Genomic DNA, 24384 nt, shown 5'->3' with positions numbered 1-24384 from the left:
GTAAGAAGGTAATTTTTGCATATTTTATTGCTTAGAATTCAGGTTTGGCTGTATACAGAGACTCAATATCAGCTTAACCAAAATAGAAATGTAATTATTTTTTGAAAATAAGTTGAAGTGTAGTGGGTTAGAACTCATACCATAATTCTAGTACTGTGGTGTCATAGTGGTCCATAACTGTGCTGCTTCCAGTTTGTTGGTGTTCAAACTTGGGATGCAATCCAAGAAACTGGATATAGGAGATTGGAAGAAGAGCCTTGACCTTACCATTTAGACAATAATGCCAAAATAATTGAAAAATAATTTACCTCTCGGGCACCTGGGTGGCTCAGTGCATTAAGCTGCTGCCTTCGGCTCAGGTCATGATCCCAGGATCCTGGGATCGAGTCCCGCATCCCTCTCTCTCTCTTTGCCTGCTTCTCCATCTACTTGTGATTTCTCTCTGTCAAATAAATAAATAAAATCTTTAAAAAAAAATTATCTCTCTCTCTTCATAGATACAGATATAGATATAGATAGATATAGATACATAGGATAGAATTAGAGTAAGTTAAATTAAAGGGTTGACCTAGCTACAAGAGAGGCATGAAAACGTGGTATCTATATTAGATGGCCACAAGCCCACCTAATATTTAGAAATTCCATTGCTAACGAGGAGATGGCATAAATTAACAGTAACTGGAGATTCATTAAATTATTTTTAGGAGGAAATAGAAAGATAGTTTCAATAAAGGACAGAAAAATAGTTTAGTAACAGAAAGTCTTGGAGTGAAAAATGTTTTTTAAGTAGGGCTAATATTCAGTATTTTTATACTGATTTCACTGTTGTATTAGAAAGAGAAATCTGTTGATGTAAGCTGGAAAGAAGAAACTTGCAGAAATAGAATTCTCAAAGGTGTGTTAGGAAATGATGACATAAGTCTGACAGAAAAGGACAAATCCAATATGCCACGTCAATGATAGCATATTCCATGGAAACATATTCAAGGAAACATATTAATATTCATGGAAACTCTGAGGTAGATGTGGGATAGCCACAGAGTTGAAAGTTGTAACAACTGGATTTTTGCTGGACAAGTTTTTCAAAAGGAAGAAAAAAACAATAAGAGGGTGGTAATATTTATAATTAAAACCATATGATGCTTGCTGGGTATGAAAGGAAGTGAGATGTGAGGGGACTGAAAGATAGGAAAGCTGGTCAAATCAATGCTTTGACAGTTATGACAGGGTTGAGGAATAATGGAGTAAGGGTAGAGGTCATGTGAGATGGAAAGTTAAGTGGTAGTGATCAGAATGAGGTGTGGACCTTGAGCATGGCTATAGAAATGCATTGCTGAGATGGGTAGAATCAATGAAAAGAAGATGGTAAAACATTTTACAAGTTAGGTGTCCAGAAAAATCTCCTATATTGTTAAATTTATTCTGAATGATGACAAGAACAGAGGAAGAACAAGCAACATGGTATGTGCTAAGATCTTCAGTGACCATGAGGTCAAGACCAGGATGGTAGAGATGACTACAACAAGGAAGAGGAGTAGTTGACATAGTTTGATGGTATTTGCTTCATAGAATCTGTGGAGTTTTGTGGAAAAGGAAGGAAAAACTATCTGAAATGATAATGAGAATCAAGGAAAGTGTCTACTTAACTTCCAGGGATCATGACATTTGAAAAGTCTGTATGGGAACTAACTTCTCAGGGAACAACTGGCTTACCATTAGAGCAACGTATTAAGAGATATTCAGAGAAGAGAGTGGGGATCAAGAGAATGTTGGTGATGACAGACCATGAGTTACAGAGAGCAGAGTCGAGGAGTTCATGCCCCAGATATCTGAGTCAGATTAAGAGATATTTAAAGCATTGTAGAGAGCAGGGATGGCTTCAAAGACTCAGACTCCGTGTGGTAACAGAATTAACAAGGCTGTAAAACAAGATAGTAATTATAGTCATCAGGGGATAATGGGTTGAAATCTAAAACAATTCACCATGATCAACAAGGATCATGTATATGGGTGGTGTGGCAATCTCAGAAGAAGGCACCTTTTTAATTCCATAGACACTTGTTTAAATTTCTTGGTGCAGAACAAAGGTAAAGAGGGATTTTCAGGAGAATAGAGATGACCTGACACTTTTAAGATGTAGAAATATGTACTACATGTTGAGACTTTGGTTAGGTGGTTCTCGAGATACAGATGAATCTTTTTTTTTTTTTTAAAGAATATTTATTTATTTTATAGACAGAGAGAGTGAAAGTAAGAGAGAGAGTATGTGCAAGCACAGGGGAGGGGCATAGGGAGAAAGAGCATCTCAAGCAGACTGCTTGCTGAGTGTAGAGCTCCATGGGGGACTCCAACTCACAACCTTAACATTATGACCCCAGCTGAAACCAAGAGTCACCAGAGGCTCAACTGACTGAGACACCCAGGTGCCCTGATACAGATAAATCTTAAAAATCCTCATGAAATATACATTCTTAGATGTCTATGACATAGAAGTCTAATAAAGCTCACTATATATATTCACTATATATATTCTATGTATATATTCACTATATATATTCTATATATATATCATAATATATCATATATATGAATAGAATATATATAGTACCTTATATCTATTCACTATATATATTCTATATTTATATAGAATATATATATATATATATATATATATATATATATAAAATTCTCACTATATATATATTCATTGCCTGGTATAGGGTTAATCACTTAATAGCTGTTAACTGTACATAGTCCTGAAAGACATCACTTGGTCTTCACTAAGCTACTCCTCACTTAATTCTTATGATAACTTAATGCGGGAGTAATGTAATTAGACTTAAGCATATTTTATAAATGAGCAAACTAACATTTAAGCAGAAAAAAAAGATATTTTTCTCAAGTCACATAGCTGTTAAGTGGTAAAGGTTGGTTGGATTGAAACTCAGAGCACCTGATTTAAAGCCTGTATTCTTACATTGAAAACATGAAAATTATACAGCCCACATTATTATGGAGAATCTCAAGTTATATCCAGAAGAAAGGGAGATAAACTGTCAAACACAGCATGATGAGATACACAAATGGGCAAGTAGAGAATCACAGAACAGATATGATTTGAAATGAATCTTGAAGAATCAGTAACGAATCTTCAGATAAGGAGGGGAGATTTCTTCTGAAGCAGGGATATTAACACAGAGAAAGTTCAAAGGTATGAAGGGCACAGTGAGACTCTGGAACAAGTGATTAAAATGTAGGTATGTGTATATGTAAGTTCTGGAAATTTAGAAGAACTCGATATCGATAGTAATGAGCTTTGTGTTTGACTCTAAGCAAACCAGACTTCATCCTGAAAGCACTAAGGAGATAATAAACTTTTTTTTTTTTTTTTTTTTTTTTTTTAGGATAGGGATATATTTGAATTTGTGTTTTAGAATTATCCCTTTGGAAAGAGTCATAGATTGAAAAGGGTTCAGTTTGAAAACAGGGGACTATTTCAATATGTAACATTCCCTGTTTCATATGTTATTGCTCAGAAAACTTAATTAAGTATGAAGTCAGAACAGCTTTTTTTTTTTTTCCATTTCCCAGACAACTCATTTGATAAACATTTCTTCCCTCTCAACCTATGAGCTAAATTTACTGGTTGTAGGCTATCATAGTACCTTGACTGTATCTAGATAAACGTCATCCCAAAATCAGACTTCGCAGGACACAAACAGTACCATAACAAGATTTTAGAAAAGCTGAAAGGCTGCTTAATGCAACTGGCATTTGATGTGTGTGTGTGTATGTGTGTGTAAACTTTTATGTGAGCATGCATGGGTACATATTGGTGTGGGAGAAAAAGGTGTGAAGGGGCTCAGCAGAATGAGGTAGGGGCATATGCCACTGTGAGAAAAGTAAAGTTTATGCCACACTGCAGTTTTGCAGCTAATCTGTGAGACTGCTGAGACACCATCCTGTGATACTCCTGTCACTTCAGTAGGAGACATATGCCATATATCACCAAATATTACACCCCAAATGGAAAGACACTGTGAAACAATGGCTCTCACCCTTTTTCCTTAACTAACACAGCAGTTCATTTGAAAGAGTCTCAGTGATTTGAAACGAAAAGGAGTTCAATGTTGCATGAAGAAGGATACAAAATCTAGGGGGATGGAAAGCATCTTCTTATATGCTGCTCTGAGTGACTACAGAACATCTACTACCAGAAGTGACATCTTTAATCACATTCTTATATTCAACAAATATTAAAAGCATGCTGTGATCCAGGCACTGTGGATGCAGAAACAAATAATGTAGAGCTCTATATTTAAAATTCTCTAGTAAAGGTAAAGAGTAAAGATCCATGATGCAATGTTTCTAGTAGAGATATGAACAGAGAACCCTGAGGACCTCACAAAGGAAGCTACTAGTTGTGCTTTGGGACAAAAAGAAATATTATAGGGATTATGTTCCAGACACTAAAGTGGGCAGTTTACATATGATCAACATCAGGCCCCAGACCAAAGGGTTATTGTTTAGATTTGGATTTCAAAAAGAGCCTCTAATCCTGTGCTACTTCATTACACCACACTGCTTCCAATAACTTCCAATAAGGTGTGCTGAGATATAAGATTCCACATGAGAAGAGATGAACCTTAAATAGAGAAACCCCAGAAGCACTAGACTTCCAAGTTCTTCTGGTCTGTGAAGAACCTTCATGCAGATAGAGCCAGTGTGGGAACAATGGTTGGAATTACAACTGGATCCCTGTGAAAAAAATACTTTCGAACACCCAGATTATCAGCAACTGAAACATCTTTCTCATATGGGGGTAGTATTCCTGCTACTGAAGATATTTAGTATGACTGGTCAGACAAAGAGACAAACAGCTTCTAAACTCTCTTCAGATTAAATTCTATTGCTACTCAATAAAAAATTGAAGAGATATCTGTAAAAAACATGGAGGCAAAGTGGTATTATAGAGTCATAGCAATAACTAAATGAAAGAAAACTTAGAAACACCAGGTTCAACTCCATCTTTCATTGTACAGATAAAAGAGCAAGAAGTAAATAGGCTAAAATATGTACCAGAGCCAACTGTACTCTACTAGCACTATCTTAAGCAAAGGCTGGATATTTGGGACAGCAAGGCTCTAGGAACTTAAACGAAAGTACAGAGCTATAGGTACCTGCTGTAGGAAAATCTGGTACAGGGGCTTAGGTGTCACTGAAACAGTGAGGGGTTCTAGACAGATAGGTTTAGTGGAAAGGTACTTGGTATCTGAGAATTAAAGAAAAAGAAGGAAAGGATAATCAAAGGGGTACAATATTTTAACTTTAACATCTTTAAAAATTAGCTAAACCTTCACCAAGTCATGCTGACCAAGTAGAGTTTGTTTTTAGAACTCAGCGTATAAAAGAAAAAAAAAAAAAACCTCAGTGTATGAATGCAAAGGCAGACAAAAGGGATGCCTTAATTTATATGCCATATAAAACTCCCTAATAACATAGCCATGGGGTATTCATATATTAAATAAATTCATGAGCAATTCTGCCAAAGACTAGTGAATTCTTGGATTTTCTTTAATGTGAAATGCTCTTGGTCCAAAGCTAGGGATATCCATACATATAATAGATCACTGGGAGCATTTTATAAAAAGTCAACATGCACTTTTGGATGCAGATCTCAGGACTAAGATATTTCTATATATTTTTATTTCATTCATTAATTGAATTATTCATTGATTTGGATTTTTTATAATTCTTCTACCATAAGTAGAAAAACATACTAAATCAAACAATTTAAACAGCATTTTAGCAATTAGATTGATTTAATATAATACACACTTTACCATGATTGCTATCTCTTTAACCTTGAACAGTGGTTAGCCTCTTTGAATTTTTGCTTTCATCTCAGTAACACAGATATTTTATTTGCCTAATACGGTTGCTGAAATCAATCAATAAGACACATTTTTATTACTCTTCAATGTATTTGTTTATTATTTACTGAGCAGTTGAATAAACATTATGTTCTGGAATAGACATTTGAGACATAAAAATGAATAATATGCATGTTACCTGAAGAAATGACCCCAACAGAGTGCAAAGAATATATTGAGTCCCTGGAAGATTTTAGCTATATGGTTTATAGAATAATTTGAGTAAATATTTGTTAGTTGAATGGTGACTTTACAATAACAATATCTTTTCATAAGAATGATTCTTTAGTTATAAGATATTTGAGATCTGGAAAGTCACAGGTCAATAACTGAGGATTACATTTTATATACTGTGTTACCATACTATTATTTACATCATTACATTTGCTACTCACAGCCATCTTGTAGTGTCAATAATTGGGCATTACTATATTTACTCTTATTTATAAGAGAAATACAAGCTGAGAAATGGATATTTCAATATCACTTAGCTAATAAGATATAGGTTTTAGGTTATCAGAATTCAAAATCCAATTGCTTCTTGCTGACCCAGGCTGTCTCCATATAAGCTGTGCTATACTCAAAAAGGTTGCATCTCGGTAGCAGGACTTAAGTGTTAGCTGTTATTTGGTGAGGAATGGGAGAAAGAATCAAAAAGATTATTCCAGTTTATATAATAACTAGAAAGAATAATCAAATAGTAACTATGATCTGATATCACTTTGGTTGTGTGGTCCATTTGCCTTTAAAACTGAGTAAAATTTTGTCATTAGTGGGTTTTACCCATTTGTCTTAATTATCCTCAAGGGAATAACTGTGTAAATGGAGATGATAAAATGTTTGCTTTAATTTTATTCATTTGAAGTAATCAAATCTGGCACCAAATGCATTTTATGTCTGTCTTTAATTATCCCCACCACAGAAGTTCTCCATTTCTCTCCATCTCTTTTTGTTAAGACCATTAAGGTGTTAAGTGCAAAGTTACTGCTTGATGGAACAAGGCTCCAGACAGTCTGAGTTGAGAAAAACTAGCACTGTGACTTAGTTGCCACAAGATACTGTTGATCAAACATTAGGTAACTTGGGACAGTATTAGATTTTTTAAAAGTCAATAAAGGAAGACTAGTGAGTAGTTCAGAAAGGATATTCCAAAACAAAGTTTCAATAAAGCTGTTGATATTTTCTTCAAGGTCTTAGAATGTCTTCATTTTGAATAAGGTTGTAGTTTACAAGAAAAAGAAAAAGAAACATTGTCATAGTTCATATGAATAAAGTTATTTTGTTTCCTTTTAGAAAGGACTTGTCTCATTTAAAAGTACACATTAAAAAAAAAAAGTTTGTATTAACATACTGACTTTATATTAAAATTTTAGCCTATCACTAAAAATGTTCAAAATGTTAATGGTAAAATATTTTTTTAGAAATGATATTTAATATTAAATATAAATTTATATTATTTTTAAGAGACTTTTTAAAAAAGATTTTATTTATTTATTTGTCAGAGGGAGAGAGAGAGCTGGCAGGGAGAGGGAGAAACAGGCTCCTCACTGAACAAGGAGCCTGAGGACTTGATCCCAGGACCCTGGGATCATGACCTGAGCAAAGGAAGAGGCTTAACTGACTGAGCCACCGAGGCATCCCCAAAATTATTATTTTTAAAGATTTTATTTATTTGACAGAGAGAGATCACAAGTAGGCAGAGAGGCAGGCAGAGAGAGAGAGAGAGAGAGAGAGAGAGAGAGAAGGAAGCAGGCTCTCAGAGAGCCTGACGCGGGACTTGATCCCAGGACCCCGAGATCATGACCCGAGCCAAAAGCAGAGGCTTAACCCACTGAGCCACCCAGGCACCCTGGCATCCCAAATTTATATTAGTTTTTAGTATATGTGCTGCTGAAGCAAGCACTATATTATTTTTTTAAAAGTCCTTATTTGAGGGGTGACTGTATGGCTCAGTTAAGCCTCATAGTCTTGATTTTAGTACAGGTCATGATCTTTAGCCCACGTTGGGCTCCTTGCTCAGCAGGGAGCCTACCTGCAAGATTCTTTCCTGTCCCTCTCCCTGCTTGCAAGCACTTACTCTCTCCCACTCTCTCTCTCAAAATAAGCAAATAAATATTTAATAAAGAAAGCCCTTATTCGATAAATTTTATTTTCTACAGTTCTCTTGGAATTCAGAGGTCTTCATGTTATCAGTAGGAAACCTCTTTTACCTAATTTGTTAGTTTTTTTAGGAAAAAAATAGGTATATCTGTTTCCTTATTATTGGTAATTTAGAGGAAACACTTCCATTTTACTCAGAAAGTTGTGTGAGGAGTCTATGTTGGAGTTTTTCTTGGGCAGATGTAAAGCTTTAGGTTTTTCATATCCTTACACACTCCACCCAATAGAAAAGTCATCCTAGACAAGAGCTCTGAAGAGAGTTTTGAGATGAGCTAGACAGATAAACTTTTAAATTCTTCCCAAAGCTCTGCTTTTGTAAGAAAATCCTATAATTTGAAAAGAAAAGCTTTTTACTTTTAGACAGCTCCTGTGGCTGGTAACAATCTTGGTATCAAGAACTTAATACAAAAAGGCTAAATCACCTGGGGATAAATCAATTGTTGCAAAGAAGTTCAGCCTTTTTCCTTGGACTGAACTCTAAAAGCTGAATTAAAAAAATGTAAGTGTAAACTAGATCTAGGTTAACTAAGATTGAACTTCCAATTTCACAATCAGTAAAAGTCCTGTAAATCCTTCAAATTTCTCATGTTTACTTCCTTGTGGTTCTTCTTCAGAAGTCTGTATTTACAAGTTTTGATGATGTTCCTTCACAACAACCCTGGTACAGAATTAAGCGTATTACCCAATTTGTACCACATATTATTTCATACCTTGCACATCATAAGAATTATACTTCATAGACATTTGAAAAGATCATGGAGATGTACCAGATCAACACGATGCCTGTGATCTTGCCAGCTTCCCCACTCTTATTGTAGTTCTTCATCTCTTTGGTTTGTCCCCCCAAGGGGGAAAAAAAAGAATGAATGAAAAAGAAAAAAAAAAGAAACATGAAACCCAACCAGGTAACCAGCCAAGCAACCAACCAACTCTCCCTTTTCTACTTAATCAAGGACTTCAAGTCCTTGCCAGTTTAGGACCTAAACAAGTGATGGTTTTTTCTTCAGTACTGAAGAAAAAAAAAAAAACTTTCAATTAAATAGTCTTTACCAGAGCTTCCCAAACGTCTTCCTATTTTGGAGCACATAGAAAAGCATAATATTTATTCAGCACTATGAGATCAAGCAAGAAGTTACCAGGAACCGAATTTAAATGTCTTGAAGCCTCCAACCACCAGCACTGAGAGGGCCAGTTCTCCAGCCCACCTTTAAGTATTTTAATGTCCAACAGTAGGCTCGGGAATGTTACCTATTAAGATTTGGGCTATGGTCTCCACAGGAGACTAGTGTGATTATTGAAGAAGGAGAGACAGATGAGAGAGCACGTTAGGAAAGATTAAGGAATATCTTTAGATATCACTTATGTCCTCCACCCAAAAAAAAATCAATGATTACAGAATCATGGTGCTGAAAAAAGAACATATTACAAATATTCTATTCCTAAATGCACATCTCCAATTAAGCCTTTTCTCCTGGACTCCAACTTCCTATGGCTCCAATTGTATTTTCTTTGTAGTTTTCAAACTCAAACTATACTAAACTGTATCATCATATTCCTCACAGTAGTACTTTTCCTGTATCTACTACCATCTAGTTTGGCTGTACTTTTACTCACTTTCTTAAATATGCCCCACCCTTTTACTTCTGACAAAGAATGATAAGACCAAGATCCAGTATTTGGGGAAATGAAAAACCTGAATGTTTTACTTTCTTAGTAACAGAGAGCTATGCTGCTCAGGCATTGTTTCTCTGAACAGAGCAGATTGCTGATGTTACACAGGGTCTGAAGAATGTACAGAATTTGGGGGATCGATTGATATTGGGGCATGCATATTGTATCTAATTAGTTGATTGGTTTTCAGGGATCTCTACTGAAAATATTTAAGGACATAGGGGTGGCCCAGTGAGTTAAACATCTGCATTTGGTTCAGGTCATGATCTCAGGGCCCTAGGATCAAGCCCCACATCAGGTTCCTTGCTCAGTGGGGAGTCTGCCTCCCTCTCTCAGTTTGCCCCCCCACCCACTTGTGCTTTCTCTCAAATAAATAAAATCTTTTTTTTTTCCTAATTCCTAGGAACTTCCATTTATTTATTTATTTATTTATTTATTTTTTAAATAAACATATAATGTATTATTAGCCCCAGGGGTACAGGTCTGTGAATCACCAGGTTTACACACTTCACAGCACTCACCATAGCAATACCCTCCCCAATGTCCATAACCCCACCACCCTCTCCCTACCCCTTCCTCCTCGCCACCACCCTCAGTTTGTTTTATGAGATTAAGAGTCTCTAATAGTCTGTCTCCCTCCCAATCCCATCTTGTTTCATTTATTCTTTTCCTACCCCCCAAACCCCTCACGTTGCATCTCCACTTCCTCATATCAGGGAGATCATATGATAGTTGTCTTTCTCCGATTGACTTATTTTGCTAAGCATAATACCCTCTAGTTCCATCCACCCAATGGAAAGATTTCATTTCTTTTGATGGCTGCATAGTATTGCATTATACACACACACACACACACACACACACACACACACACATACATACCACCTCTTCGTTATCCATTCATCTGCGGATGGACATCTAGGTTCTTTCCATAGTTTGGCTTCGTGGACATTACTGCTATAAACATTTAGGTACATGTGCCCCTTCGGATCACTACGTTTGTATCTTTAGGGTAAATACCCAGTAGTACAATTGCTGGGTCATAGGGTAGCTCTATTTTCAACATTTTGAGGAACCTCCATGGTATTTTCCAGAGTGGTTGCACCAGCTTGTATTCCCACCAACAGTGTAGGAGGGTTCCCCTTTTTTTGCATCCTCGCCAGCATCTCTCATTTCCTGACTTGTTTATTTTAGCCATTCTGACTGGTGTGAGGTGATATCTCATTGTGGTTTTGATTTGTATTTCCCTGATGCCGAGTGATATGGAGCACTTTTTCATGTGTCTGTTGGCCATCTGGATGTCTTCTTTGCAGAAATGTCTATTCATGTCCTCTGCCCATTTCTTGATTGGATTACTTGTTCTTTGGGTGTTGACTTTGCTAAGCTCTTTATAGATTTTGGATACTAGCCCCTTATCTGATTTGTCATTTGCAAATATCTTCTCCCATTCTGTCAGTGGTCTTTTGTTTTTGTTGACTGTTTCCTTTGCTGTGCAAAAGCTTTTGATCTTGATGAAGTTCCAGTAGTTCATTTTTGCCCTTGCTACCCTTGCCTTTGGCAATGTTCCTAGGAAGAAGTTGCTGTGGCTGAGGTTGAAGAGGTTGCTGCCTGTGTTCTCCTCAAGGATTTTGATGGATTCTTGTCTCACATTGAGGTTCTTCATCCATTTTGAGTCTATTTTTGTGTGTGGTGTAAGGAAATGGTCCAATCAAATAAATAAAATCTTTTAAAAAATATTTAAATACATGAATGAAGATATTTTTGATTTATTGACACTTATAAGAGTTTTTATTGGAGTATTTTCATTTCTGATTGGCTGACTCTTTAAATGTGAGGAATTATCACTGATTGATCAGTTTTTAAGAACATGTCCACTGAAGTAAGCTGTCCACATTAATTGATTTAAAGAGTTTAAAATGTATTTCTGGTGGCTACTTGTTACCATGGCTAGATTAAAAAAAAAAAAAAAAGTCTTTTTTTTTTTTCCAAAAGTGTGGGGACTTGTTTTATTCTCATTTGTCCAGTACTTATCCTTACTTGCTTAGAATCTCTTTAAGATTCAGCTTATTTGTCACTTCCTCAGGGATAGTGTTCTCCATCAGACTTACTAGGTTTGCCTGCTGGAATTCACCATTTTACCTTCTCCTAATGCACATCCTATTGCTATTACTTCTCTTTCTGTCATGCCTGATAAACTATAATCTTCAAAGTGAAAGGAGCTGTATCTTTGTATAACAATGTATATTTCTTATTGCCTATAGGACATGAGGGTTGGAAAAAGACTACATTTAGCCTACAATTATGTCTCAGAACACATATACGGTCAGAGCCCTCTTCTAGCCCTACATCTACTGACACCAAAACCAGGGCTCCTTCCACCATACCACAGTGTCTTCTATAAGCAATATTTAGAAGGAAAGGATAGGAGTCTCCGAAATTTGTTTAAAAAGTCATCCTCATTCTTCTACAGAATGCTGGGTAATTTTTCTTAATACTGTAAGAAACCTTCTTGGGAGCAAAAGAAAAGTACCCCTTGTAAAACTTTCAGCAGGGAATAGCCACTATATCTTTCTAATATACTGTGCTGTTAAATTATTATCACATTATTATAGCAACAATGAGATATGCCAGGGAATGATGGAATGCCAACCAGCTTCTACAAACAAGAAATATATACTTATATTCTGTGAAAGAAGTCAGTCAAGCAGAAACTTTTCTAATAACTGGCAGTGTACCAACTTTCACTGAAAGCAGACTGATAGCCTTATGATATTTGGAGGGTACTCTTTATTTTTACCTTTATTATTTTCATTCTTAGTAGGAGAATTTAGATCTAAGCGATGTTATCTCATCAATGTTATTTGAACATCTAAGAACCTTCATTTACTATCACTAACACAGGTAACAGAGTAATGGTTCTGTACAGGGTGGCCTTTTTTTGGTTAAATATGTTTTTTCAATACAAAGTTCCATTTTATTTCATTTATTAGAAATAACTACATACTTCATCCAAACTACTCAAAAATACCTCATCTGAATGTTTCTGGCTTTAGGATAGAAGCCTCTGTCTCTCAAAATACAGGTTTTTATATATTAAGGCTCAAGTAGAACTATATAAACATAAACTTGCAAAGTAGCCCAAGAAATTTCACTAAAAGAAATCAATCCTTGTAGAACATAGAGCCAAGAAAATAGTCTCAGAATAAAAGCAAGTTTTGCTATTGAAGGGGAAAGAGATTTTTTTTTTTTTAAGTATGGAGATTTCTGGTGAAAGTGACAAAATTATAAAAAAAAAAAAAAAAAAAGATTTGTGTTCCAGAAGTCTCATTTCATCCAATGGGTAAATAATTTAAAGGAAATTATTTTTATATCAAAACAACATAAAGAGGATTAAAATAAAAACTTTAAAGAAACATAAGCCTGGTGAAGAACATACACTATCTTCTAAATGTTTGCTTAAGGATATGTGCTCACATTTCTCAACTACATTAGCTAGAGCACTTGGAAAGCCCTGGAGTATGGATTAGTGTTTGCTCTCTTTTATTTTTTTTTTCTTTCCTCCAGCTCATCTTCTCTATGATATTAAATTTTAAGTGGAAAGATCTATATTCTTGAAGTCTTGAAGAAACAAGAGACACAGGAGAAAATATTTTCTTAGGTTGGGGATGGGTAGAATTTGGGGTATTAAGGACTGTTAGAATCTGTTGGAATGCATTGTGAGAATATTTGGCACTGAATAATAAAAAGATACTACCATGGAAGTTGGAAATGAAAGAAAGCAGTTCACAAATGATTGTTAAAAGAATAACAGATGTCAGTAATCGCCAGATATATTTTTGGCCCCAGTGAGTAAGACATCTAATATGGGTTTTCTGAACTGACTGTGTAGAGATCATGAGCCTCCCCAAAATTGTAGTTGAGAATAAATTCAGAGAAAAACTTTTTAAGATCTATTGAGTTATAACTGACATATAAAATTATATTTAAAGTGTATGTCATAATTATTTGATGTATTTTTCCATTATGAAAGGATTTCCTCACCTAGTTAATTAACACATCCATCACCTCACACATTTATCCTTTTTTTTTTTTTTTGGTGAGAACATTTTGTTTCAATGTTTATCTTGATTTGAGTATAGTTGACACACAACATTACATTAGTTTCGGATGTAACATAATGATTCAACTTCTCTGTTATGCTATGTTCACTACAAGTGTAGCTGCCATCTGTCTTAGTGAGAATATCTCATTTCTATTCTCTTAGCAAACTTCTATTATACGACACAGTGATATCAACTAAACTTGCCACATTTTACATTAAATCCTTAGACCTTATCTATTTCATAACTGAAATTTTGTACTCTTTTACCAGTCTCTCCCCATTTCTTCTACCCTACAGCCTCTGGCAACCATTTTTCTATTCCTTTCTGAGTTTGATTTTTTTTTTTCTAGAGCAAAATTTCTTTGTTAAAATATTCATGGGATAGTATGTCCAGAGGCATGAAGGGAGTACTGTACATATAGACTGAAGAAGATGTCATTTGTAGGAAATTATGAACACAGCAGTGTGACTTATATACAGTGACCTGCTTCTAAAAAACATGAAAACATGAATGATGATTTTTTTCCTTTTTTTTCCCAAGTTTTTAATTAAATTCCAGATAGTTAACACACAGTGCTATATTATTTTTAGGTGCAGATTTAGTGATTCATCACTTACATACAACACCCAGTGTTCATCATAACAAGTTCTCTCCTTAAAACCCATCACCTAGTTAACCCGTTCCTCTGCCCACCTCTCCTCCAGCAGCCCTCAGTTTGTTCTCTATACTTAAGAGTTCCTTTTTTTTTTCTTTATTCTCCCTATGTCCATCTGTCTTGTTTTTTAAATTCCACATATGAGTGAAACCATATGGCATTTTTTTTTCTCTCACTGACTTATTTTGCTTAGCATAATATTATCTAGCTCCATCCACATTGTGGATGCAATGGCATCTTGCAAATGGCAAGATTTCATTCTTTTTTCTTTGTCTGAGTAATATAGCATTACATATCTATATCACATCTTCTTTATCCACTCAGATGATGGTTGTTTAATTGAGATTGGTTAAATCATGAACTTTACAAAAAAGGACCTTAGTTGACTTTGAAAAAAGAGAATGTGTATCAGATATTTGAAAAAGAAAGGATGGCTCATGCTAAAAAGGTATTTAAGAAATCACAAAGTCCTGAAAGAATAGAAAATAGGGGATTACACATAGTTTAGTTTACTACTGCTTGCAAAAGATTAACAAAAAATGAAAATAATAGGAAAGTCCTGACTTGTTATAAACATCCCTCTTAGAACTACTTTTGCTGCATCCCAAAGATTTTGGACCATTGTATACTTTTATTTTTATTTGCTTCCATGTAATTTTTTACGTCTTCTTTGATTTCTTGGTTGACTATTCATTGTTTAATAGCATGTTATTGAACCTACAGACCTACACGCCCACCTCAAAAGCAAGAAAAATTTTAAATAACCTTATGCCTAAAGGACCTAGAAAAAGGAAAACAAACAAAATCCCAAACCAGCAAAATGAGGGAAATAATGAATATTAGAAAAGAAATAGATAATATACAAACCAAAAATACAAAACAACACATCAATGAAACAAGCAACTGGTTCTCTGGAAAGATCAACAAAATTGATAAAGCTCTAGCCAGACTCATCCAAAAAATAAAAAAAAGAGAGAGAGAAGACTCAAATAAAACAAACAAACAAATCCACAAATGAAAGAGGAGAGATAACAACAGTACAGAAATAAAAACAATCGTAAGAGAATATTATGAAAAATTGTATTAGGCAATCCAGAAGAAATGCAGAAATTCCTAGAAACAGATAATCTACCAAAACTGAAACAGAAAGAAATAGGAAATTTGAACAGACTGATTACCAGCAATGAAATTAAATCAGTATTAAAAACTTCCCAACAAATAGAAGTCCTGGATCAGATGAGTTCACAGGCAAATTCTACCAAACATTAAAAAAAAAAAAAAAAGAGTCAATACCTATAATTCTCAAAGGATTCCAAAAAACAGAAGAGGAAGGAAAATTTGCAAACTGGTACAGCCACTGAGGAAGACAATATGGAGGTTCCTCAAGAAGTTAAAAATAAAATTACCATAGGATCCAGCAATTGCAGTACTAAGTATTTATCCAAAGAATACAAAAACACTAATTCAAAGAGATACATGCACCTCTATGTTTACAGCAGCATTATTTACCATAGCCAAGATACGAAAGCAGTCCAAGTCCACTGATTGATAAATGGATAAATAAGATGTGGTTTATATATACAAAATCCTTTGTTGTTTTATGACCATCTCATTTGCAACGACATGGATGGAGTTAGAAAGTATAATGCTAGGCAAAATAAGTCAGTCAGATAAAGACAAATAACCATATGATTTTACCTATGCTCATATACAGTATTGAAGAAACAGAACAAACAAGCAAAGGGGAAAGAGAGAGAGAGATCAACAAAGAAACAGACTCTTTACTATAGAAAACAAACTGATGGTTACTAGAGGAGAGGTGGGTGGGATTAAAGAAAACACTTATGAAAAAAAAGAAGAAAATTGTATGAAAGATGTGTTAGCTCTTTATGACTGAATAACAAATTACCCTCAACCTTAGTGGTTAAAACAACTGACATTTATTTTTCTCATGGTTTCATGGATCAGGAATCTGGGAGCAGTTTAGCTGAGTGATTCTGTCTCAAGGTATTTCATAAGATTGCAATAAAACTGCATCATTTGATGCTTGGACTCAGGTAGAAGGATTTACTTCCAAGAAGACTCACTCATGCCTGTTATCTGGAGTCCTCTCAGGCTTATTAGCTACAGGTTAGACATCTCAGTTTCTCAGCATGTCATGGTCTTTTCCAAAGGGCAAAGAGTGACAGAAAGAGCCCAGGATGGAAGCATGGAAGCTTCAGTCTTTTATGCCCTAATATCAGAAGTAAATTTTCATCATGTCTTCTATAGTCACACAGAATAATCCTGCTATTATGTGGACAGAGACAAAAATTGTGGATCATTGGAAGTAAATTTAAATGCTGCCTATCACAGAAAGTAACAACAGACAATAAAAGAAAGGCAACAAAAGACAATTTCAAGGTTGGTTATATATAACTTACTAGCTTGGAAATAAACATCTTCTACCAAATTATACATTTGCTTTCTCATTTTCAGCTTACTCAAAATATGACATCATATCTCAAAATCACACTTAGAACAATTTAAAAATAAGAATAGGGCAATTTCATAACAGAATTATGAAACCATAAGCAAAATAAACCATTTTCTTCAATGCTACCTTTATTGAACTGTAAAAGATCACTTTTATTTCTCTAGATATATAAAGCTTAAATGGCCAACACTTCGTAGTACATGTGGAGACACCAAGGTCTATGTGTGAACGGATTTCTCTGTTTCACGCTTATTAATAAGCTGTGTTGAGAATAAAATTCCACCCCCATTCCCCACCCTGTTTTACCTCTGCTCCTTCTCACTGACTTCTTCATAGCTATATATCACAGCTACTGAGCTGAACTGAATCAGCATATTCCCATGGTTTACTGTGATCTCCAATTTGGTAGTCACTAACATGTATAATTTTTTAAAAATTTGTATTTCATTACTATTTAAAAATTTTTAAATATTAAAAATTAAGCTCCTAAGTTATCCTAGGTACATTTCAAATGTTCAATAGCAACATATATCAGGGAGTTGCATTAAATGTGTAGATTGCTTTAGGTAGCATAGACATTTTCACAATATTTATTCTTCCAATCCAGGAGCATGGAACATTTTTCCATTTCTTTGTGTCTTCCTCAATTTCTTTCATGAGTACTTTATAGTTTTCTGAGTATAGATTCTGTGCCTCTTTGGTTAGGTTTATTCCTAGGCATCTTATGGTTTTGGGTGCAATTGTAAATGGGATGGACTTCTTAATTTCTCTTTCTTCTGTCTTGCTGTTGGTGTAGAGAAATGCAACTGATTTCTGTGCATTGATTTTATATCCTGACACTTTACTGAATTCCTGTACAAGTTCTAGCAGTTTTGGAGTGGAGTCTTTTGGGTTTTCCACATATAGTATCATATCATCTGCGAAGAGTGATAATTTGACTTCTTCTTTGCTGATTTGGATGCCTTTAATTTCCTTTTGTTGTCTGATTGCTGAGACTAGGACCTCTAGTACTATGTTGAATAGCAGTGGTGATAATGGACAAACAACTAGAAGTGACCATATTAGGCAGTAACTATATAGAACATTTTCATCATCACCAAAAGTTTTGTTGTATAGCCTTGGTCTGTATATATCTCAGCTTCCCCTATGACATGAATATAGACTAGATACTATGATTCACCCAAATCCAAATATTATTTTTCCCCTTACGCCTAAATATCTATGCTATAGGTTAGTCTGTGGCATTTAACGGTTAATTAATTTTGAAAGGCCACAATGAAAATTTTAATTGGTTGTTCCACATCCTTTACAAACATGCCTACAACCATTTAATTAAATATCTATCACAGAACAATTAATTAATTAGTCCAGAGATGTAGGGGAAAACCTCATCCGTCACAGAGCTCTGTTCCTTCCATGTTTTGTTTTTTGTTTTGTTTTGTTTTTCCTTTTCTCCTCACTTCAGGCTCCTATATATGCCACCTAAGCTTTTATGAAAGCAACTTATTTTGATTTCCCTTCTTTCAGTCCACCTCACTATCATTCACCCTTAACACTATATCAGATTCTACTTTTTTTAAAAAAAATTGACTTATAATGTATTATATGTATCAGGGGTACAGGTTTGTGAATCATCAGTCTTACGTAATTCACAGCACTCACCATAGCACATACCCTCCCCAACGTCCATCACCCAGCCACCCTATTAGATTCTACTTTTAAACACTAATCTTGATTAGATGAACTCGATTAGTTCATCCCCTTCTTTAAGACATTGTTAATCTTCAATAAATTCCAACTCCTTAACATACTACACTAATATCTGTATAATCTGGAATCAGCCCACCTGCCTATATTTGTCTCCTGCCACACCTTCAAACCCTTAGTTGTTCTCCTTTTCTTAAGCTCATAAAGCACTTTTTTTTTTTTCCTTTTTAAGGTTTTGCGTATGTTATTTTCCCTCTCCTTCTCTTCTTTGAAACTCCTATGTATCCTTTAAAGGTCAGCTCAGGTATTACACTCATATAAACTTTATTGGTCATAATTAATAAGCTGTCTTTTGTGTTCCTGCAACTCTAACACATATACCAAGAAATCATTATAGCACTTTCTAGTTTGTGTTGGCATTTCTATACCCATTGCCATTCTAAACCCCCTGTCATTCTGAATGACTAAGCTCTATCTTAATGATTCAAGTTGGCATTCATGACAGTACCTGCTATTAGGTATGAGAGTTTGAGAGTGAATGAATAGATGAATAGACGGTTGGATGGGTGAGTGAAAAAATAAATTAATGGAAGAATACATGAATGTTTACAAAACAGCAACCGAAGAGAAATCATCTGGAGTTTTCCATGCCTCTTTCTGGGTTAAGCAGTGAGTATCAATTGGGATTTCTTCTGCTCCTCACATTTTTCTGTAAATAGTACCTACCTCAAATTTCATGGTGATAGCCATGAAATCCTGAAAGAAATATTCTAGAAATGATTGAACCTCACTATTCTAGCTAAATGAATGTAAATGCACCTTTTGTTTATGTTGGCCAAATTGGCTCTTCCCAATAAATCTGGATCCGAAATTAAGAGATCCTATCCTTGGTCTGGCTATTCTTTTGAAAAAAGAAGGTAGATACATTATCACATGAAGCTTTATTACAAGTAATCAAAATAGTTCCAAGTAATATGGCATCCATTTAAAGAGATATATTTAAATAGATTCATTTAAAGAGATGAAGCACTACCATAAAAAAGCTTCTGCTGGTACTTTAATTAAAAAATCCCAAGAACAGTCTATAAGACATTTCCTGTATTGTTTTACATCAGCAATCTCAAATTCAATCTCCTATCTTGCATTTTCTTCTTTTAAAACTACATTATTTCTGTCTAATTATTTACTTACAATATTTTTGTTCAATCTCCCAAATCTTGGTAGCTTTCTTATCCCTACTTTTCTTTGTAAAAGGCCTAAAATTCTATTCAAGAAACCTATCTACTTATTCCTGTATTAATGTAACAGTTCATGCTCTTTATTTATATCCTTGTATGTATCTAACACACCATTATAATATCAATCACTCAAAGGTGCTGAATTATTGCAATGCCACATGCTTAATGATAATTGTATATTGCCTGCTTGAACATGCTTTGCAACTAACTAATATTCTTTCAACCTGCTACTATACTGGTCAAGATTCAGTTTGTAAAATAATACAGTTTGGAATTTCTTTTTTGTGTGTGTGAGCTCATCTTGGTCTGTCAACTCCACCAAAATATCAGTATAGTTCATTTTGGTTGAATGACCATTTATTGAGGGATTATTATTTGCTATTCCCTCTGTTGGTTGTCTCTTCTCAAGTAGGTAAAAATTTAGAAAGAGAGATATATGTACAAATAGGCAGTTGCAATAAAATCTGTCACTGAAATATGCATTATACAGAGATCAATCAGCATTAACAAAAACATCAAGTTACCCAAAGATTAATAAAATTAATAAGATTAATAGGAACCATGATCATTCTCTATAACTTGAAAATATGTGGCAAGATATATATGACAGACAATACTAAACAGGTAGGTAGTTATATAATTTATGAAGGTCCTGGGCTTTATCCTGTAGGTAATGGGTATTAATTAAAGAGCTGTCAGTAGCACTACAGACTAAATGTTTGTGTTTCCCTAAAATTCATACATTAAATCCTAATATTCAACATGTTAATATTTGGATGTGGGACATTATGGAGGCGATGCAGTGCCCTTGTGAATGGGATTAGTACTCTCACAAAAAAAAAAAACAAAAAAAAACCAGAGAGATCCCTGACCCCTTCTATCATGTAAGGATACAGCAAAATTTACCTGTGAACCAGTAAAACAAGGTCTTAATACTAGACTCCAAATCTGCCAACACCCTGATCCTGGACTTCCCAGCCTGCAGAACAGTAAGAAAAAAATTTATGTTGTTTATCAACTATCCAATCTATGGTATTTTGTTATAGCCATTTGAATGGACTAAGACAAGTAGAAATACTATATTAATAGGTGTGTGTTCATTGACATTTTTGCTATATAAGTACTATTTTATTTAAAAACTACATAAATCTGATACTTAGGAAGTGAAATGCTCTGCAATCTCACTCTTTAAATACAACCACTGGTTAATAGTTTAGTATTTGTATTCAACATTTCCCTATATATTTAATACATAATGAAAATATTGAGTCTTGATACATATACACTTCTGCAATTTGTTTTTATCAATTAACATGTTATGAAATGTATAGAATGCCAAAATAGACCTATCTTCATTCTTTTTAACAGCTACAGAATACATATTTCATTATTTGTATATGACATTATTTAAGCAGCCCTCCTAATAAACATTTAAATTGTTCCTGTTTATTTATTCAGAGAATACTGAGGCACATACCTCCCTGCATATATCTGTCCTTTTTGCATTTTTTCATAGGATACATTCTTGAAATTTTGAGTCAAAAGGAGAGCTACCACATGAATGATTTCAGAAGACATCATTCTCATCATGATCTATAGGAAGCATGGCCCTGACACTGTGTAGTATCTACAACCCATACTCTGTAACCCTACATTATGCTGCCTCTTAGTACTTGCTGGAAACTGTTCTAAGTCCTTTACATGCAAAAACTCATTTATTTCTAACAACAGCCTCACGAAGATGAAGTAGGCATTTTATTCCCATTTTATAGATGAGAAAATGGATGCTTATAGAGGTTAAATGATTTGTACATGGTCATATAAACCTTCAGTGAATGATGCATGAACTTGGGTAGATAATACAGTGGAATGTCAATTTTGGAATATCGGGAAGTATAAAATGGGCTTCAAAACCTAAGGTTAAAGCATTTCTCTAAAGGCAAAGCAGTCGACATTGAGTCTGCAAAACTTGACAAAAAAACAAAAATCTTCTGATGAAATTCCCTTCTGCAACTCCCCTAAATTCACTGTATCAGAGCTGTGGAATGGAACTCTTGGGCCAACAGTGAAAGCTGTAAATCTGGGGCTGGTGTCACAGCATTAAATTATAGTGTCAGAAATAAGGATCTAAAGCCCGTCAGTGGTATAAATAACTGAAAAGAGATTACAGTCTAAAACGGGCTGCATACATATTTAAAAAGTGCTGTGTATACCGCTTGGGAAAATATATGATGCTAAATCTAATAGCCCTATCTTGCTTGCTAGCTCTTGAGCAGTAATTTAAAGTCCCAGCATTTTGAAGGAGGAAGAAAAGGACTATGAATATCACAAACACATACAAGTTAAAATACACTAATGACTGCTATGCTATAAAGGAAAAGCCATCTCTGAGATCCATGTTATTTTTTTAATTGTGTAATAAATGATACTTGCTAAATTAAATAAACTAGAGGGCCCTGCAGTTCTCAGGTTTTAGGAATAATATTGTTGTTTTGTGTGTTTCCATCTCTTACCTTTTTGTTTTTTGAATGGTGGAAGCGGGATAGGGAGACCCTTAAAGTTCATTTCAGGCTCAAATGGATTATATAAACACATGTCTACCTAGACTTTAAAAAAATTAAAGTATGCAACAGTAGATTGACCTTACTGGTAGAATATTTACCCATAGTGTGATCAAATTTTATTACAGAGAAAAAAAATAAAAGTTTTAATTAGTTGTTTTTGGCCGAAAGATGATAAAAATGCCCTTTTCAATATTTTTTTAAATTGTCAAAATTGTGAAGGAATAATATCTTTTTGCTTATTGATATTCATTAAAGAGCTCTGAAAACATATTTTAAGAGAAATTGGGAAAAACCAGATCAGTAAAAAGATTCGTTTTAAAAGTTCTTTATTTCTCATGTGAAATTTGACATTTTTATCAGTAGCTGAATTTTAGATGCTCTTATTTGATGAGTTATAATCTTCTAAATGTCATCTTTAAACATTCAAAAAATTATTTAGTTATTTTATCATAAGTAGGTTTATTGCTCAGTACTTTGGGGAAAATTATGTTAAGTGGGAGAACTCTGAATCTTCTTAAAACATCACTTGCCTAGTATCTTCCTATTGTTGAGAATTTAAAATGGTTCCCTTGTGATTATCAAACTATGCTCAAGATCCTCACTGCATCATTAGAAGACATTAAAACAAATATGTAAGTCTTATCAAGAGGCTGGAAGAAATTGAAACATGGGCATATACTGAATTTTAGCAAGTAGAGGAAAGTGGATAATTTATGCCAGTCAAGCCAGAGGATAGGTATATGTGTAGAACTTTATTCACAGGAAATGCATTATAAATGATTGAGAAGGGATACATATTGAAATCAAAATCTTAACCCAGGTCTTTTCTTTCACTATACTGTGCTTTGCCTTCTCTAACTGCCAATTCTGATTATATAACAGCAATGGGTCCTTTCTCAGTGGTTCTCTAAAAATCAACCTCTATTGAATCAAGGTCCAGGAAAGAAACAGATGGCACATTCATAATTAAATGAAAAGGTATGAAGATGGGAATAGTTACAAAGGTCAGGGAGAGATAAGGAGATCAATAAGGGGTGACTAAATATCCAAGCACTTGCTACATTAGGGAGTTATTATCATCCAGTTGGATGACCAAAAGGACAGTGGAAAGGAACAGTTTCTGCAGTCTGATAACTGTGACCATGAGAGTGTGAGCATCTGATAGAAACTGATCACAGGTAAAAGAATACAGCCATTGTCCTCGTAAAGTCACTGTTCCCCTGTGATCAGACAGGGAGGGAATGGGGGAAATAGAGATCTTAATCTCTCTCCCCTCCCAACTTCTGATTTCCTGTTCTTGCCTCCCCAAAACAAACTGAAGTAAGAACAATATTTAGAAAAATGAAGAAGGCACAAATGAGGTAACACCTCTAACCTGTTAGAGTGGCTATCATCAAAAAGACAAGGGAAAGTATTGGTGAGGATATAGAGATAAGGGAACCCTTGTGTACTGTTGATGGGAATGTAAATTGGTGCAGTCACTATAGAAAACACTATGGAGAAATTTCGAAAAATTTAAAACAGAACTACCATATGATCCAGCAATTCCACTTCTGGATATATATACAAAGGAAAAGAAATCAATACCTCAAAAAGATACAGACACCACCATGTTCACTACAGCATTATGTACAATAGCCAAGACATGTAAGCAATCTAAGTGTCTGTCAATGGATGAGTGGATAAAGAAAACATGATATAGATATGTATCTCTCACTATATATAAAATATACAGAGAATATAAAATATATATTATATATATTATTAAATATATATATAATATATATTCTCTGTATATTTTCTATATATGTATAAATATATATTTATATAGTTATATATATAATTTATATATTATGTATCTATAATTTATATATAAT

The sequence above is a fragment of the Mustela erminea genome, chromosome 9, assembly GCF_009829155.1.
Source record: "Mustela erminea isolate mMusErm1 chromosome 9, mMusErm1.Pri, whole genome shotgun sequence".
Taxonomy (NCBI): domain Eukaryota; kingdom Metazoa; phylum Chordata; class Mammalia; order Carnivora; family Mustelidae; genus Mustela; species Mustela erminea.
This window is presented reverse-complemented; position numbering follows the sequence as displayed.